Source organism: Tamandua tetradactyla, chromosome 3 (assembly GCF_023851605.1).
Source record: "Tamandua tetradactyla isolate mTamTet1 chromosome 3, mTamTet1.pri, whole genome shotgun sequence".
NCBI lineage: Eukaryota > Metazoa > Chordata > Mammalia > Pilosa > Myrmecophagidae > Tamandua > Tamandua tetradactyla.
In genome coordinates, this window is record NC_135329.1 from 172378826 (window position 1) to 172397212 (window position 18387).

Below are 18387 nucleotides of genomic sequence, written 5' to 3' on the forward strand. Positions count from 1 at the left end.
GTTTCCGATCCAATTCTCTCAGTTGGTCCGGGGGCTGCGCGTGGTGTGGGCGCCAGCCGTCTTTGTTTCAGGGGACCGCCTCTCCAATTCTCCCAGCCGGCTCGGGAAGGGGGAAGGGAGTAACTCCGGCCGCTTGCCACCCCGCCCGGTAAGGCCCGCGCGCCTCGGCGATCTCACCCGAGCTGCTTCTCTCAGCCAGCCAGCCGTTTCAGGATGGGGTACGCTGTCTTTTTTTTTTTTTTTTTTTTTTTTTTTAAAGGAAAGACAGAGAGAAGGAAGGAAGGATAGAAGGAAGGAAGGAAGGAAGAAAGGGAAACATTTTTAAACATTTTCTTGTTTTTATTGTATTCTGTTTCTCCGTTTTTGTTACATGGGCTGGGGCCGGGAATCGAACCGAGGTCCTCCGGCATAGCAGGCAAGCACTTTGCCCGCTGAGCCACCGCGGCCCGCCCTACGCTGTCTTTTTTATCTCTGTTGTGGCTTTGGGCGCTTTCTGTATCGTTTCTACTCCCCTAGTAGGTGTCCTGGAGAAGAAACTAAGATCCGCGCATCTTACTAAGCCGCCATCTTCCAGGAAGTCCCCGCATTTAAATTTAAATGTCCAAGTTTTAATAAAAAGTCACAAGACATACAAAGAAACAAGAAGCAATGGCCCAGGCAGAGGAGATTAAAGCATTAGAAGCTATCACTGAGGAGGATCAGACCTGAATTTCAGGAAATTCAGACAAACACTTTTAAAAAATAGTCCTAAAGATGCCCCAAAAGCTAAAGGAAAACATGGCCAAAGAACGAAAGGAAATCAGTAAAACAATAGATTAACACAAAAAGAATATCAATACTGATATGTAGATTATGAAAAGGAACCAAATCGAGCTGAAGACCACAGTAACAGAAATTAAAATTCCCTAGGAGGGTTCAATCAGAGAGACTGAAGATAAGGCAGTTGAAGTCATTCAGTCCGAGGAGCAGAAAGAAGAAAGGATGAAAAAAAGTGAACAAAGCCCAAGAAAACTGTGGGACACCATCAATGTCCTTATATATTTTGAGAGTTCCAGAAGGAGAAGAAAGAGAGAATTGGGGAGAATATTCAAAGAAATAATGGCTGAGAAGTTCCCAAATTTAATGATGCATATACTCATCCAAGACACTCAACAGGCTTCAGACAGGATAAACTCACACCAAAGCATATTTTAATTAAATTGTTGATTGCCAAAGATACAGCATTGTGAAAGCCCCAGGAAAGAAGCAATGTATCTCATACAATGGGGTTTCAATAAGATTAAGTGCCTATTTTTCATTGGAAACCACAGAGTCAACAAGGCAGTGGAATGTCATATCTAAAGTGCTATTGCAAATCAATAATTCTCTATCTGGCAAAACTGTCTTTGAAAAATGAGGGAGAGATTATGACATCCCCAGATATACAAAAGTTGAGGAAATTCATCAGCACTAGACCATCCCTTCCAAGAGATGCTTAAACAGAGTTCTGCAGGTTGAAAGGAAAGGACAATAGACAATAGATCAAAGATACATGAAGAAGTCAAGTTCTCTGGGAAGGGTAACAACAAGGATAAATATAAATGCCAGTACAATTGTCTTTTTTCTTTTAACCCCTTTTTTGCTTCCTATAGGGTCTAAAAGTCAAATGTAAAAAATAAAATGAGAAATCAGTGGGTTTGGACTCATAATGTGTAAATATGTAATTTTAGAGAAAACCTATGTAAAGGTTTGGGGATGCAGGAGGATAGGAACATAGTTTTTGTATACTATTGAAGTTAAGCTGGTATCAAATCAAATGAGATTGCTGTAGATTTAGGATGTTAAATTTAAGGCCCATGGTAACCAGAAAGAAAATTTCAGAATACACCAACTTATAGAGGTCCAAATTAGAGAACAGGTACCAGGGGTAGGGGGTATGGGGAATGGGAAGTTAATGCGTAATGGATATTGGTTTCTCTTTAGGAAGATGGGAAAATTTCTGTAATGGAAGAAGGAGAGAATATTGCAGTATCATGAATGTGACTCATCTAATGAATGGAATTGAACGGTATGCTTGGGAGTGGTTAAGATGAGTGAAAGTTTATGTTGTATGTATGTTCTAACAATTAAAAATAAATAAATAAGTAAAGAGGAACTAAAGAGACAATGAGATATAAATGCAATACATGATCCTGGATGGCATCTACAATAGAAGAGAAAAGGCTCAAAGGGATATTACTGGGATATGTGAAAAAATTGGAATATAGACAATAAGCTTTATATCAATGTTACATTTCTTGAACTTGATAACTGTACTTAACCTGGTTACATAAGTGTATGTACTTGTTCTTAGAAATGTACAAGGCAGTGTTAAGTGTTCAGGAACTTAACCTGGTTACATAAGTGTATGTACTTGTTCTTAGAAATGTACAAGGCAGTGTTAAGTGTTCAGGAAGCAGGATGTATACAACCTATACTCAAGTGTTTAGAAAATGGATTTATGGGTTTGTAGACAGACAGATGGATAGACAGACAGACAGACAGATGGATAGAATGAAATGGAAAATGTGGCAGAGTGTTAAAATTGTTGAATATGGGATCTGAATAGTGATGGAGGTATGTTGGATTTCCTATATTGGTTTTGTAGTGTTTTTTAACTGTCCTGTAAGTTTGAAAGTGTTTCAAAATAAAGTTTTAAAAAATTAAAAAGAGATATTAGTAATTATCTCTAAAGAGTGCATTTTATTGATAAGTAATTAGGTAATTATGTGGCTAGTGATTTGTAATTTTTAAATTTGGAAATAGCTTTAATATTTTCCTTATAGTAATGCCAATAGTTAATTTTTAAAAATCTGAGTATATAACATTTCCTTTCTTATAATTCTGCTTCTCACCACCTGTCCCCCCGAGATTATTACTGCTAGCAATAGTAATATAAAATTCCAGAATTATTATATATAATTAATGAGGTTATATATGTATCCTTCTGCTACCTTCTTTTAAAACATGCACATGCACTCACACATGCATACACACACACAGTATCTGTTGTAAGGTTTATAAATTTGCATGACCCATTATAAGGGTTACATACAGTGCCATTGCATGAATGTACAATAATTAATTTTGCTAATCCCCTTGAGGGATAGATATTTAATTTATTATTTTATTTCCAATTAAAAAAAATATCAACAGAGTAAAAAATGAGCCCTTTTGCCCATTTGGTAAAATATTTCCTTAAGATAAATTCCCCAAATTGATTTTCATAGATTAAAATGGGTGCATCTTTAATATTTTGAAACATATTACCACAGAAAAATTGTACCAGTTTGTGTTCAGCAAAATATTGTATGAAATCTTCCATTTCCCCCAAGCCTCAAACTTTTAAACTTTTGGTAATCAGACAGACAAATATACAAATTTTATTTGTAAATATGTATATATGCATGTGTGTGTGCATACATACATGTATATACAAAAGCAAGAAAATGTATTTGTATTTGAGCATATTTTAAATGCTTTTACCACATAATTGTATAATTTTGTAAATTTGTCATTTCCAGAATTAGTTTGCAAACACTTATAAATTAAGGTACACATAACAAATATTTTTCAGTTTGACTTTTTAAAACTAAATTTGGTCCTAGTTTTTAAAAAATTTATACATTTTTTAAAATTAGAAGGTTGTAGATTTGCAGAAAGATGATGCAGAAAGTAAAGTGTTTCCATATACCCACTGCCATGCACACAGTTTCCCCTATTTTTAGCCCCTTGCATTAGTGTGGTACCCTTGTTACAATTGATGAAATAATATTTTTATAATTATACTTTTAACTATAGGCCATAGTTTACATTGGCATTCAGTGTTTCTATTATACAGTCCTATTGTTAAAATTTTTTTTGTTCTAGTAACATATATTTAACTTAAAATTTCCTCTTTTAACCATGTTCAAATAAATAAATGAATGGTGTTAATTACAGTTACAATGTTGCATTACCATTACCACCTTCCACTATCAAAAGTTTTCCATCTCACCCCAGCAGAAATTCTGTGTCAGAAGCATTGACTCCCCATTCCTTACTCACATCCCAGCCCCTGGTAAACTGTATTCTAGTTTCTGACCCTATGACTTTACCTTTTCTAATTATTTGGTATCAGTGAGATCATACAATATTTATCCCTGTGTATCTGACTTATTTCATTCAACATAGTTGTCTTCAAGAGTCATTCATGTTGTTGCATGTATCAGGATGTCATTCCCTTCCATGGCTGAATAATATTCCATTTTGTGTACATAACAGATTTTGCTTATCCATTCATATGTCGATGGATAATTACAATTCCATTTTACAGCACTTAACAATTCCATCTTATAGCAATTGTAAGTGCTGCCTCTATAAACATTGATGTGCAAATATCTTTTCACATCCCTGCTTTCAGTTATTTTGTATAAATACCTAGAAGTGGGATTGCCAAGCTATATGGTGATTCTATATTTACCTTTCTGAGGAACTGTCAACCTGTTTTCCACATTTACATTCCCCATCAATAATAATCAAGCACTCCTATTTCTCCACATCCTCCTCAACATTTATTATTTTCTGCTTTTTGAATAGTAGTCATTCTAGTGGGTATGAAATAATATTTCATTGTAGTTTTGATTAGTATTTCCATAATGGCTAATGACATTGAGCATCTTTTCATGTGCTTTTTTTTTGGCCATTTGTATATCTTCTTTGGAAAATTATCTGTTCAAGCCTTTTGCCCATTTTTTCTATTGGGTTGTTTGTCTTTTTGTTGTTGAATTGTAGGGGCTCTTTATATGTTCTGGATATTAAACCCTTATTTGATATGTAGTTTCCAAATGTTTTTTTCCCGTTCTGTAGACTGTCTTTTTATTTCAGGATGAAATCCTTTGATGTACAAAGGTTTTAATTTTGATGAAGTTCCATTTATCTATTTTTCTCTTTTGTTGTATGTGCTTTTGGTATAAAGTCTAAGAAACCATTGCGTAACACAAGCTTCTGAAGATGCTTCCTTATGTTTTCTTCTAGGAGTTTTATAGTTTTAATAAGTCTTATATTTAAGTTTTTAGTCCATTTGAGGTTGTTTTCTATATAGTGTGAGGTATTTATTGGTCTACTTTCATTCTTTTGCATGTTAACGTTGAGTTTTCCCAGCACCATTCGTTGAAGAGACTGTTCCTTCCCCATTGAGTGGACTTGGCACCCTTGTCAAAAATCAACTGGCCATAGATGTGAGGTTCTATTTCTGAGCTCTCAGTTCCATTGCCCTATATATCTGTCCTTGTATCAGTACCATGCCAGTTTGATTAGTGTAGCTTTGTAGTAAATTTTAAAATTGGGAGTGTGAGTCCTCCAACTCTCTTCTTTTTCAAGAAGGTTTTGGTTATTTGGGGCCCCTTACCCTCCATATAAATTTAAGGTATTATATGTCTTAAATCCAGTAATTCTTTGCCCCAAGCCACTTTGACTTAATCATTTCTTACACTGCTTTAGCTGTCTGCAAGGTTGTTCTGTCTGCAGGCAAGTTGTGGGAAGGTGAGCCAGAGAGAATTTTCCTGGTTTAGTCTTTTATGCCACCTGATAGATTGGCACTCATATAGCTGCATGGGGGTAAGTCTGCTCCCTCCAGAACACAGCCAGGAACCTACAAAAGGAGCACAGGCTGGCTCCATACCAGGGAGGAGTAGGAGAGGGACCAGCTAGGGCACTTTGAGCTTCTTATACCCTTTTTTAAAGCTGTTTTCTTGACTTGGCACTTGCCCAGTTATTGCAACCTTTTACTGTTTTCTGTAAAACAGTTTATGAAAGATAGTTGCACCAGTTTTTGCTAGTTGTTCAGATTCTCTGGAGGATGGTACTCTGGAGATCTTAAGCTGCCATGTCAGTCAACCAGAGTTCTGGTCATAGTGTTAAGTTTTTATTTGGTCAAATCCTTTGGTCTTTCTTCTATGGTTTCTGGCCTCAACATATTTCTTACAAAAGGTCTTCTTCATCCCCAAATTATTCAAATGTACTCATTTTTTTGGTAGGACTTATATATTTTATTTAATCCTTAATTCATCTAAAATTAGTTTTTTGTATAGTATGAAGCAGAAATCTAGATATATTTTTTGTTCAAAGGGATAATCAATTTTTTTCAACACTAATAATTAAATAATATATTGCTTCCCTTTTAAGTTGAAATACCACTTTTTCTTCCTCCCCTTGAAACAATCTCATTGGGGTATTTCATTAAATTTTTATTGTATTTGTCTTCTAATTAGGAAGAATTTGAATTTTGCCAATATTATCTGTTCCATTGGTAATGTTTTTTTTGTTTTTATTTATTTGATCTTTTGACTTTAAGTAAAATAATTTTCTACATAGAAGTTTTGCCCATATCTTTTTAAGATTATTCATTACATAGCTTACAATGTCTGTTGTTCATTTAATGGAATTTCCTTCCTGCCATTATTTTTAGAAACAGGTTGGTATCTAGCTATTATTTTTTCTGTATTTATATTGTATTTTACACCACCACTTTTCTTAGTTCTAATGTTTCCATTTAAAAATTTTATATGTCAATAATTATATTATCTTTAAATAATAGTGTTCCTGTCATCCCCTTTAAAATATTTTAACTTGCTTTCTTATCTTTTCCTTATTTCATTGGCAGAATATAGAGGAAAGAGTAAGGTTTTTTTATTTTGTTTTCTTCTTGAGTAATGAGAATGCTTCTAAACTTCACCATTTGCTCATGTATTCTAAAAGAGTTTTGATTGTATTGCAGAAGTTTTCTTCTCTTCCTAGTTAGAATTTTGTTACTGATATTATATTTTACCAATTACATTTGGAGGATTTATAGGTATGATACTATGTTTTTTTCTCTTTTAATCTGTTTACGCATTGATTACATTGATGGATTTCGTAATATTGATCTATTCTTAAATTTCTAGAATAAATGTGACTTGTTGAAGGATATTTTTCTTTTAGTACATTGCTGTTTTTTTTTAGTTATTTTTATAAGTAAGATAGATCAATTTATTGTTTTAGAATTTTATCAGATTATTCTATTTCTCAAAGTCTTTTAGAATGCTTTATTTCCTTTGATCCTTGAGACAGCCCTGTGAATTAGGGTAAGAATTGTTATGTTCATTTCAGATATAAGAACAATAGACATATAACTGCTTGCCTGACAGAAAATCACACAAGTAGGTATGATGGTGAGATTAAAATCCCTTAACGCTTAATCTAACAATGATTTGGGTGGAAGAAATGTAATTCTTTTAATAATTTATATTACTAGTGATTTATGGACTTGAGTTTTATATCACAAATAAAAATTATCTTTGCAGTTTCCTTTCACATTGCTGTAAAATAAGACAATAGATTTGTTTGTACTTTGACAATGGAGCCCCCATTGGGTATCACTGGGAGGAATTAACTGTAAATGTGTCTTGTGCTAAGAAAATTCATCCTCTGCCATCTGCCATCTGTTCTTTGCTCATGGACAGATGCTGATATCCAGTTTATCAGATGTAATGCAATAAGGGTCAAATTGGTAGATGGTTCTAAGCAATTGCAGAAGTTGTGGGTAAAACTTGAAGCCTTGTATCAGATCTAACTTGAAGTTCAAGTCAAGTTGACTATTTGAGCCAAAGCTTTTATATCAGTATGGTAACTTGTCCTGAAGGGAATATTACATCATCACCATAAAAGAAACATATATTAAGGATCTGTTTGAACATAGCTTTAGGTCAAGAGAATTGATAATGTATTTTCAATTCTCTTTGTTATCCTTTGAAACAAATTATGGGATTTGTTATGGAAGAATGTTCAATTGGGCAGTTTAAAATAATTCAAATGTAAATTTTAGAATCTTTAAGGAATTAAATGCAAATGCAAGAAAGGGTATATTCGTTAAGACATTCATCTGTTTATTAAACGGTAGACTAGACTTCTCCACATTTGAATAAAGATGGATTTAGACTATTAATGAACTGTTTCTTAAATTTGAATAGAATGAGACTTTTATAAAATTTAAATTTAATATCATTATCCCAACTTTTTAAAAAATATATTCATTCTTTTTAAATCTCTTGAAGATTTTTTTTCCTAATGAGAAACCTATGTGGCTTTTATTTCATAGTACAATAGCACTGATTCCATTTCTAAGAAATATTAGTATTAATTACATGTTTTATATGCCTGATTGTAATTTATAAGGGATTCCTATCATTTTGAACTTGTTCTTACCAAATGTTGTATAGAAAAACATTAATTTCTGGAAACTGACCATTTTATAAACTTTATTTCATTAATGAACATTTTATGCTCTGAAGCAAGGCTGATTATGTCTCTTATTTCCATTTAAGCTTGTGTAACTGTAAATTATTTTATTATTTTTATAAATCACATAAGTTTCTAACACTCAGTTCTGATAACAAAAAGTAGAACTCACATAGTATTGAAACATATTGAATGTTTCCTTTTCAGTTTTAAATATGTCGTTCAAATTCTGATAAATAGAGAATATGTGTAAATTCTAAAGTGATTGAAATTAATGTAAATAATATCTTGTTTCATATGTGAGGGTAATTATTACCATCAAAAATTGGAAATTTATAATAATGTGGCTATTTACAACTCAAAGGGAAATATGCAAAACTTTTGTTAGAAACATTGATAAAATGAATTCTATTTTATAATATTCTATTTCTGTGGGATTTTAATTTTTTAGATATAGTGTTTTAAAGAAATGTGCAACATTAGTAAGAATAAAAATAACTAAGTAGGCCTAGTTATATATCAGTTTCTGACGAATGACCTAATTAAGCATCAAGTTATTTGCATACATATGACATAAATGAGGCATTACATTTATTCTCTACAATAATAAATTAAAAGAAATGTTACTAGCTGTATAGGAAAAGGAAGTATTTATTTAGATTTTCTTCATTATGAACTTTCTTTTTAAAGGGATCATGACCTGCTGCTTTCCAGAAAGAGCACCTCTAATTCTTTCCCACATAGAAACAACAAAGTCAGTCCAGGTAGAGGCTCAGCCAGAAATCCTGGGCCCTTTGTGCAGAGTCTTTTGAGGAGGGGCAGAATCATATCTCAGTCTCCAGGCCCACTGGTATCTTGGAACCACTGCTGATTGTTGCACAGGCTGCCCCATTAATTTTAAACCTAGTGTTTTTGAGTGTGAGGTAGACATCTGTCTTACAGGGACAGGATTGATAGCGGTAAGTCATTCCTCAGAGGCCATTGAATAATTGTCAGATGACCTTTATTGGTGTCTGCATCATTTTATTCATATTGGCATTGCTTAAGGCAGCCGAGTAATGTAACACATTTGCCTGGGATTTATAATAAACACAACTGTGCACTGCATGCAGCAGCTAGGTTAGCTGAAAAAGGTCATGTTGTTGATAAGAAATGGGAGGATTAATGTATCTTGGAGCTGTGTACAAAGTAGTGGGCTGTAAAGGATGCAGGAGGATATTGGTGAAACTTAAGTGGGAAACAAGATGTTTTCTGTGAAAATAGTTGATACTATAAAGGAGCATCGAAGCTTTTGGACTTGAAGGAAAATGAATTGAGAATAGAAAGGCTGCAGCAGCGTGTCACAATAAACAATCACAAGATTTGTGCCCTGATGCTATGGGAAAAACAAGAATGGAACCAGTGGAAGAATAGAATGAATTAGATGTCTGATGGGCTTTCAAAACCAGTTATCTACATGGTTTCCTCTGGTCAGTTTTCTGTGAACTTCAATTTCCTCATTAAAAAAGAAAAAAAGTCCAAATAGGTGAAACAGTCTTTCAGTCTACCTGTGAGAATGGGTCTGCAATGAAAGGTCAGTGATTTTCCTTAGATTTTTTTTAACCGTTGGCTAGCTATTTAAATCCTTCCTTCCTTAGTTTTCGCATCTGTAAAAAGAGGAATATAATTCTTAGATTTTTAACTAGTTCTTGAATGAGCTATAGAGATGAACAAGTACAGAAAAATGTTCAAGAAGAGGTAGTTCTCCATCTTTACCTCATTGTTATTTAATAAACATCATATAATAGGCTTGTTTCAGATGTTTAATGAATAGCGCGTAAATCAGGACATAGTGTTACCTAAATTGTTACTTAGAAAAGATATTTTGCTGTCCTTTACAGTCATTCTCACCATTCCTTTGAATTGATTTCTTCCCATTTTGTTAAACAATTCAGTCTTTTTAAGCCTGTGACAAATGTATAGAGAAGGATAAAGAAACCTCATGTCTAGAAAATGAAAAAGAAAGAATGTGATTTCTTAACCCTGATTCTGCCATTCCAATTACCTTAGGAGGCATTATAAAATTATTAACATTGAAAATTCAGTGTCATTCTAGTTAATAATATGCTTTCCAGTCTCACTATTAGCAGTTACTATGAGAGCACGGCAATAGAATTGTGGTATGACTAAACTCACTGATGCCATATTCTGGGTCTCTGCGGAAAACTTTTACAGGTGTCCCATATTGGGGGTGGTACTGGGTGGTCATATGACATTAGCCATTATTACCAAGGTCTTCCTAGCACATCCGGAGATAATGGAATTCCAAGTAGAGTTGTATAATTTAAGATTCTTTTCTATAGTAGGTAAAATTATGCTGAGGTTCCATGTGCAAGTCATTTTGTTTCTCAGCGTCTTGTTAAATGGTAATAATTTTAAAATTATTTTTCCTAAGACTATCTTCATAGGATTTTTATAGGATTTGAATATTTCAATGTTGAACTTTGATTCTTAACAGCTTTCAAATTTCTTGATAAAAGTCTTAGTGTTAAAGATATAACTTAATCATACTTAATTACTATAGTATTTCTTTTTAATATGCCTCATCAGCTCTTCTTGCCTGTGCTCTTGGTTCACAAAAACTCTATAATAAAAAAGCTGGGTTTTTTGTTTGTTTGCTTACTCAGAAGCATTCTTTATATACTTTCCTCTAACTTGATGACTTTTTGGTCATTCTATTTACTAAATTCATCAGTTACAAAAATCTGTTACATTTAAAGAGTGATGGACATTTATTCCTAGAAATGTTGTGGTTGGGATTATTGATTTTTAAAGAACAAATCAATTGTACTATTCCTAGCACCTAGTAATGCCAGTCAATCTTTGAATAAACGAATATTGTATTTTGAAATAATACATGGATGTTGAATAATAAGAGTCATACTTGCAGAAAAACCGTACTTGGATAAAAAACCATGCAGAAAATGGTCTTGAGATAATCAATGTTATTTAGACTGTCATTTCCTACTGAGTTTCTAATGAGCAAATGATTGCCCTGAGATATAGCACAATGAAGGCTTTCTCTGTTTAACAAAACAAATCAATGTTAATAAGAATCCACTCTGAAATGGGTACTTCCTGCACTCTATACCTGGTTATCCCCTTAGAACATCACTTTTGTTTTCAAGTGAGGGGAATCATTTAAAGAAAGGTGTACAAAATTTAAGGGTCAATGGCTTCCTCTTTTCAATTTGTATCCCATCCCAGCCCCAACACAAACACATTGGAGTGAGTTTCCGAAAGGTGGTGGCTTTGGTGCGTTTTATTAAGTGTACCACCTTTTGTAAGTGAAATGTAATATCAAATATAGGCATAAAACTTAATTCAGTAAGAGATATGTGCATACATACACTTAGCATTGTTTTTGTTAATTCCAATGACTCATAAGATGATGCAGAGAATGAGTACTTTCCTTTGGATGATAAAACAGCTATTCAGCTTCTTACCAATTAGACTTAGGGAACCTCTGGGGAGATCCACGGGGTCACAGACCTTGAGTCAGGCTTCAATCACTTCTCAGGGGTAAATATCAGGGGTGGTATTGGGTAGGTCACATGACATTAGCCATAAATAAGTTTTGTCAACTGCTTATGATCCTACATTAAGTAATTTGCATCTAGTGTGAGAAAGTAACTGCAAATTTTATTATTACAATTCTACAGTTGCAAACTTCCCCTACCTGCAACTTGACAACAGATGTAGTGGTGATACCTGTGTTCCACTTCCTTGATTCTGTATGTTAAGAGTTATACTTTATAGGGAGAGGAGGGATAGAGGAGAGGGGCAGTCATCTAGGTCATCTAACTGCTGAACATGGACATGGATTTAGTTATAGGCCATTGGACAGAGAAAGTGTACACATCAGGACCGAATTCCATTATTTGAGCTATCACTAATTCAAGTCAATAAAATCAGTATTTTTGAGCATGTTCCTCTCCTGCATTTTCACTCCATGCCTCTGCTTGTTGTTCTAATCTCATTTTAGGCCACTTTACCCCTTGCTAATTATGCTATAACAGTCCTGGTCTTTTCTTCCACCATAGGATCATTGCATCTGCTGTTCTCCTTTCCTGGAAACCTTTGTTCTCAGCTCTTCTCATGGCTGCAATCTGGGTTTCACCCCCATCACTGTCCTCACGGTCTTGAAGGGAGCATAAGATACTCTCTCACCAGGGTTATCAGAGACATCTTACCTGCCGAATCTACCAAGCCATTTTCAGGTCTTATTTCTCATTACTCTCTCCTTCAAGCCTATCCCTTAGCTTCTGAGAGAGTCCATGCTCTAGGTTCTCTTACCTTCAGACTTTTCTTTAGATCTCCTTCATCTGCTCATCCTTTAAATACTGGTGGTCCTTTGGGTTCAGCCCTTTTCCTACTGCTTTCTTTTCATGGATGACTTAATTCATGCTCAGGGTTCAGTTTCTTCTTTTACAGCAATAACTTCCAACTGCAAAACTCCAGCTCAGGTTTCTCCTTGGAGGTTTGACATCTATATCCAACATTTCATGGATTTTATTTTCATCTAGGTGGTCCATAGTCATCTAAAATCTACCACAGTCAAAAGCAAATGTGGCCTCTTTTTCACTTTCTCTTCACCTGGTATTCCATATCTCATTTTAGTGATATTTTCATTCACCTCTCACTCAGAAACCAAAGAGTCACCCTAGATGCCTTTATAAACTACATCCAGTTGAGAACTTCTGCTTGTAACTCATATTTCTAGATGCTGCTCATTCCTCTCCCTTCCTTCTATTACTAATCTGGTCTATTACTAATCCAATAATCTGTAATCATCTCTTTCCTTTATTACTGCAGTAGCCACCTATCTTTAATTTTTTCATATAAATTCTTTTACCTTGGATAGGCACATATTCAGAATGGTCTATCCAAGGTAAAAATCAGACTGCAACAATTTCCGCAGAAGTCTGCAATGTTTGCCTAGTAAGCATTGCATAGAACCTAGCACAGAATAGGTACTTATTGTTTGTTGAATGAATGAAGAATGAAGACCAGGGGTCTCTCAATATTCAGTGTTAGAGATGGATTCTAGATTATATTGTCTGCAATCCTTTGAAAATTTCATGTATCAACCAAACCTTTTGTTTCTAAGTTTTGCTTGGAAGTTCCTAAAACCAGAATGATTAACATTAATATGATACTCTAGTTATCTGTAAGAACAGATACAGTTTCTATGGTGCGAATAAGATTTAGGTGCCTGTATTTTTGCTTGTCTTTTAGTTATAATCTATTAAATTGTTATGTGGATACTTTTTCAAGAGAACTCTTCACAAATGAGTTTTTTTCTCTACACTAAAAGAGAAAAGTGAATGTCATCTTAGAATATCTGTGTTTATGTAGCTGGATTGCTGTATAATGAAATAGAAAAATAAGATTCCTTCTAATCAGTTTGGCAACTGGTGTGATGATATAATTCCATGTTTAAATATATTTGTCAGGTCAGAATCGGGGAAACGTAGACATGATTTTTTAAAACTCATTTTCAGTTTTCAAACAGTCCTTCAGTGTTGGGTTGAAATTTTTGTATTGAAATAATTTAGTACTTTCATGATTGAGCCCCAGGATGTGTTTGCATTGACTAGGCAGTTTATCTGAGGTGTGTCAGGATATTATGAAAAATGAAATGACTGTTTAGTTCTTTTTGTTAAAGAACTCATGGCACATCTAATGTCTTTAGGGCTCAGAGAGCAAATGCAAGTGGGAATCTATGGAAATATGTTTATTAATTTTGCTTTATACAGACTTTTTTTAACCCCAATTTTAGTTTAGTAGAACATGATTAGGGAACAGTAAAACTGTTACTGTTGCACAGGAGTCTCACATAATCATGATTGGCATCTTATTCCTAACAGTGAATAAACAATGAAGTTGTAGAAAATAATAAAAAAAAAATTAGCCACTTTCCTCTAGTATTTTGAAATTATTTCTATGATTAGCAATTAGTCCTTTTAGCATAAGATTAGATAAAAAATTATCTTTATTATATGTATGTATTAGAAACAGTGCTTATAGACAAAACAATGCATTCTATTGCTTTAACTGAAAGCAAAAACATTTGTCTTACTGCTTACTGGTTTATGAGATTCTTCTTGAATCAGATGATTAAATCCTTTATAACGCACGGCTGAATCGAAGAAGCCAGTCAGTCCAAAATGGGAAGTACTATCTGGAGATGTTCAGTGATGATACAGTTCCAATAATTTGGCTCATTTGTTTTATTATTAAGCTTTTTGAAATGTGATCCCTCCTTGTGAAGTAATAATTTGGAAACTTAAACATAGAATGTTATAAAATAGAAAGGATTTAGCTCAATGTGTGACTAATCCTTGGACCCTGCTAGAATATGAGGCCAAACTTTAAGTTAGGGGATTGGCAGAGGCATCACAATATGCTATTCATCCTAAAGAATTTAAACTTTTAATGTTGTAGGCTGTGCTAAGCAAATTTGGTGGGGAGTTTTACTTCAGCCCCTTTCCTTCATTCCAGAACGAGGAAATTTGGCTTTGAAATAAATTGAAAGTCTTTATGTTTTATAGCAATCTCCTGGATATACTTTGCGGTCATTGGAGCCAGTTTAGTCTTCTAATGATCCAGAAGCTGACCAGAGCACAGTTAACAGAATAAGCTTGGCTTCTGCCGAAAAGTGCCCAAAGTATCCACTTTCCCAATATAGCGATAACTGCAACGGATTCGCTCTCATTTCACCATCAATTTTGTTTTTGTATTAATCAATAAGGAAGATACATAAGCAACATTTTGATTATTTTTCAGGTGACAGTATCACCTCTCTGTTTACCTTATCCATCCTCTCCTAAATGGCCAAGATCTTCCTGAGAGGAATACAGATGTGGGAGAGCAGGGCTCTGGTAAAGAGGCCTTGGTGAGCAAGAAACTTGGAAGGAAATCTGAACTTTTCAATCCTTCCTGCCCATTGAAACATCATTTCCATCTTCCCTTCTCCCAAGTCACTCAAAGAGCAGTGTGATTGTTCTCTGAATTCAGATATTTTATTTTTCTATGGCAGAACGGCAGAAATATTAGTCCTGAAACTTTTCCACCATACTTTGTGTATAGCTTTAGATTTTGACCCTTGTGAGATGACAACCTAAGATCATGTATTTTTTAGTGTTTCCAAGTTTGAAGGCATTTTGGGATAAGTTTTATAATTATGTAGGAGTTGTAGGTTGAAGCAAGAAATAAGAACTTTGGAGCAGGAACATTCTTTACTAGACTATGACATTTATCTCTTAAAGGTTTATCTTATTAGGAGGGAAAGTTTTGATTTAAGGAGATAACATCACAAAGGAGAGAGGTTTATAACAGAGAGGTGTTCTGACAGCAGTAGTTTTGTTCTCATAAATAAACAGTGCTTAAGTCAAGAGTTGAGTGTTATACTGTGGAGAAGGCGAGTGTAATGGCCTTATATAGGGTTCAGGAACTATCTATATACATTTAGAGAAGCGATAATTTCCCATTTGAGCTTTGTTAGGAGCTATTAGGGGTTTTATAACTCTGCTGACAATAATCCTATTGGGAATATGATATATTAAAATAATATTTAATTTGAAAGCTCTCATTAGCTTAAAAGGCTAGTCAAATGGTGAGCTTTAAAAGCTGTCACAATCTAATTTGTATCACAATTCACAGTTTCCATCTTTACTTGGTAGATTAATCCCATCTCAGCTTTGCCATTAGGTGCTTACCTTGATGGTGTGGAAAAATACTCACAAACATCTGATATTTCAGAGTATATGGATAGTGATGAATTTAAATTTGTCTTAACTGCATCTGCACATAAGCAGCTGAAGATTTATGGTTGTTTTTTTAACTTAAGGGTAAGAAAATTGACCACAATGGGCTAATTAAAAATTATAATTTAGCAGGAGTTAAGTTGTTAAGTGCCAGGGCACTAAGAGGCAGTATTCTCTAATCTAAATTGGGTAATTTGTATCTTTGTTACTCGAAGATTTGATATGTATTTGAGTCAATGAATCTTCTCATCAATAACCCATAACTAAAGCAAATTTGGTTTCCTTTTCACAGGTGGGGTTTTAGTCAATTGAATAATAAATCATCCTGCCTTTTCCTGAATCATAGACTTAGGGAGATTCTTATAGGCAGGTGCAAATTCAAGTGAGGCTCTACAGGAGAGATTTTACCCTATTTTAAAAGGATGACAGAGAAGAAGGCAGCCTGTACTTCTTTAATTATGGTTTACAGTACTTGAAATAGCTTTATTATGTGACTGTTTTTCAATTTATCAGTTATCACTGAAGATTTGTCTTATCTGTTCAGAAGTCGGGAATGAAGTAGCTTTTTGGTAGCTCTAATATCCTGGTCAGTGCCTAATGCTGATCCCATAATGACCAGGTATTTGGAAACACTCTTCTTTCTTCAAAAAGAATAACCTTACAAGCACTTAGAGTTTACAAGGAACATTCATGTACATTACTTCTTTTGAATCTCACAATAACCCTGTATTATATATAAAGGTTATTCATTCCTATTTTAGAATCAGAAATTGAGATTCAGAGAGTTGAAGCGACTTACCAAGGTCATATATCTAACGAATAGAATAATTACAACTTGAGACTAGTTTATTTCTGTTCTGAGGATAATTCCCTTTGCACTTTACACTTTGCTGCATTCTTACCATGCTTATACAATCTATGACTATAAATATCATTAAGATGCCTTTGAGAAATTGGTTCCGGGGGGAAATCTGAATTGAATATGTGGTTGAGGACATTATTAACTTGAGTCTATGATATGAAGAGGAAAGTAGAAAGAGATATCTAGTTTCAAGTGACATTGGTCAGATGTCTGATGTAAATGAATTGAGAGTAATTGACAAAGTGGACAGTTCAGGATTAAGATAGAATCCATCATTTGGTAGTCATGAGACTTCTGACTAGGAGGGACAATAGATTTGGAAGGCTTACATTCACCCAAGAAGAAAATGGTCACAAGAAAGAAATAATTAACTTGCTTAACATGCACTATTCTGAAGAGCTGAAGTTTGATACCCTTTTGGTGCTTTTAGTCATGGAAAATTGGTCAGGGAAGGAGAAAATGGCTGGAATTCTCTGAGGCTAAGATCTGATGACATGTCCAGAAATGATAGAGCAAATCAGGTAGGAGAAGGACCGTTCTGCCAGAATCCAGGAGCCATTCCAGGGTGGGGTGCTGATAAAGATAGGAGAAAATAAAAGAAGGAAGTTCTTTGCAATATAAAGTATGCTAAACTAAAGCCTTTTATTTGAATAAATTTTAAGTAAGACCTCTTTAATCTGTTGAAAAGTATAAATGAAGAAAACTTTTCAAAGAAATCCAGCTTTATTTCTTTGGCATACCTATATGAACTTGAGCTAGATTGTCAAAACGTCAACAGGTAGAGACTTTTAACAAATCTGCTTTAATGAACAAATAAGTGTTACCAGATAAAGGAGGTGAATTCTTTTGCCTGATGCACTCAAATGGCTAATTCCTGAGATACTGGGGTTTCCAAGAGAGAAAAAAGGTTATTGCCAGGCACAAAGCAGGTGATCAGAGCCTATCAGCTCAAGTATCTGTCTTCCCGATCTGCAGTAATTCTTAAAGGTGCTATAGTACTAAAGATGAGCAGGTTTTAGGATAATGAACACAGTGGCCCCAGATGATGTAACTAGAGGTGACCTAATTATTGAGCATGCACAGATTGATTACATGCTTAGATGCAGAACATATGTAAGGAAATGGCAGCCTGAATATGAGGATGGTCATGATTTTTAGTATTATAATGATATATGGGTGACTTACAGGTTAAAGTCTAAGTCATTACACATATCAGGTGGACTGATTTTAGTTAGATCCAGTTTTGGTTATCAAGATAACTTTGGACTTGGGGTGAGTTAGTAGACCCTTCATTAATAAATATTAGAGGTTGTCTAAAGTTGGAAAACTGGATAAATAAGTACAAGTGAAGGTTAGCCACAAGGTTTTTACAATCACAAGGGCACAAGATAAAGGCTATACTGTCATTATCAGAAACCAAGGCAGCTCGATTACAGTTCAAAG

The 18387-nt window shown here is 34.3% G+C and overlaps 1 protein-coding gene across 3 annotated transcripts in view; it reads left to right on the forward strand.

Moving 5' to 3' along the window:
* PLCL1 (phospholipase C like 1 (inactive)) overlaps positions 1–18387 on the forward strand; it is a 382309-nt gene that overhangs the window by 291731 nt on the left and 72191 nt on the right. The gene's annotated exons all lie outside the window — the stretch shown is intronic.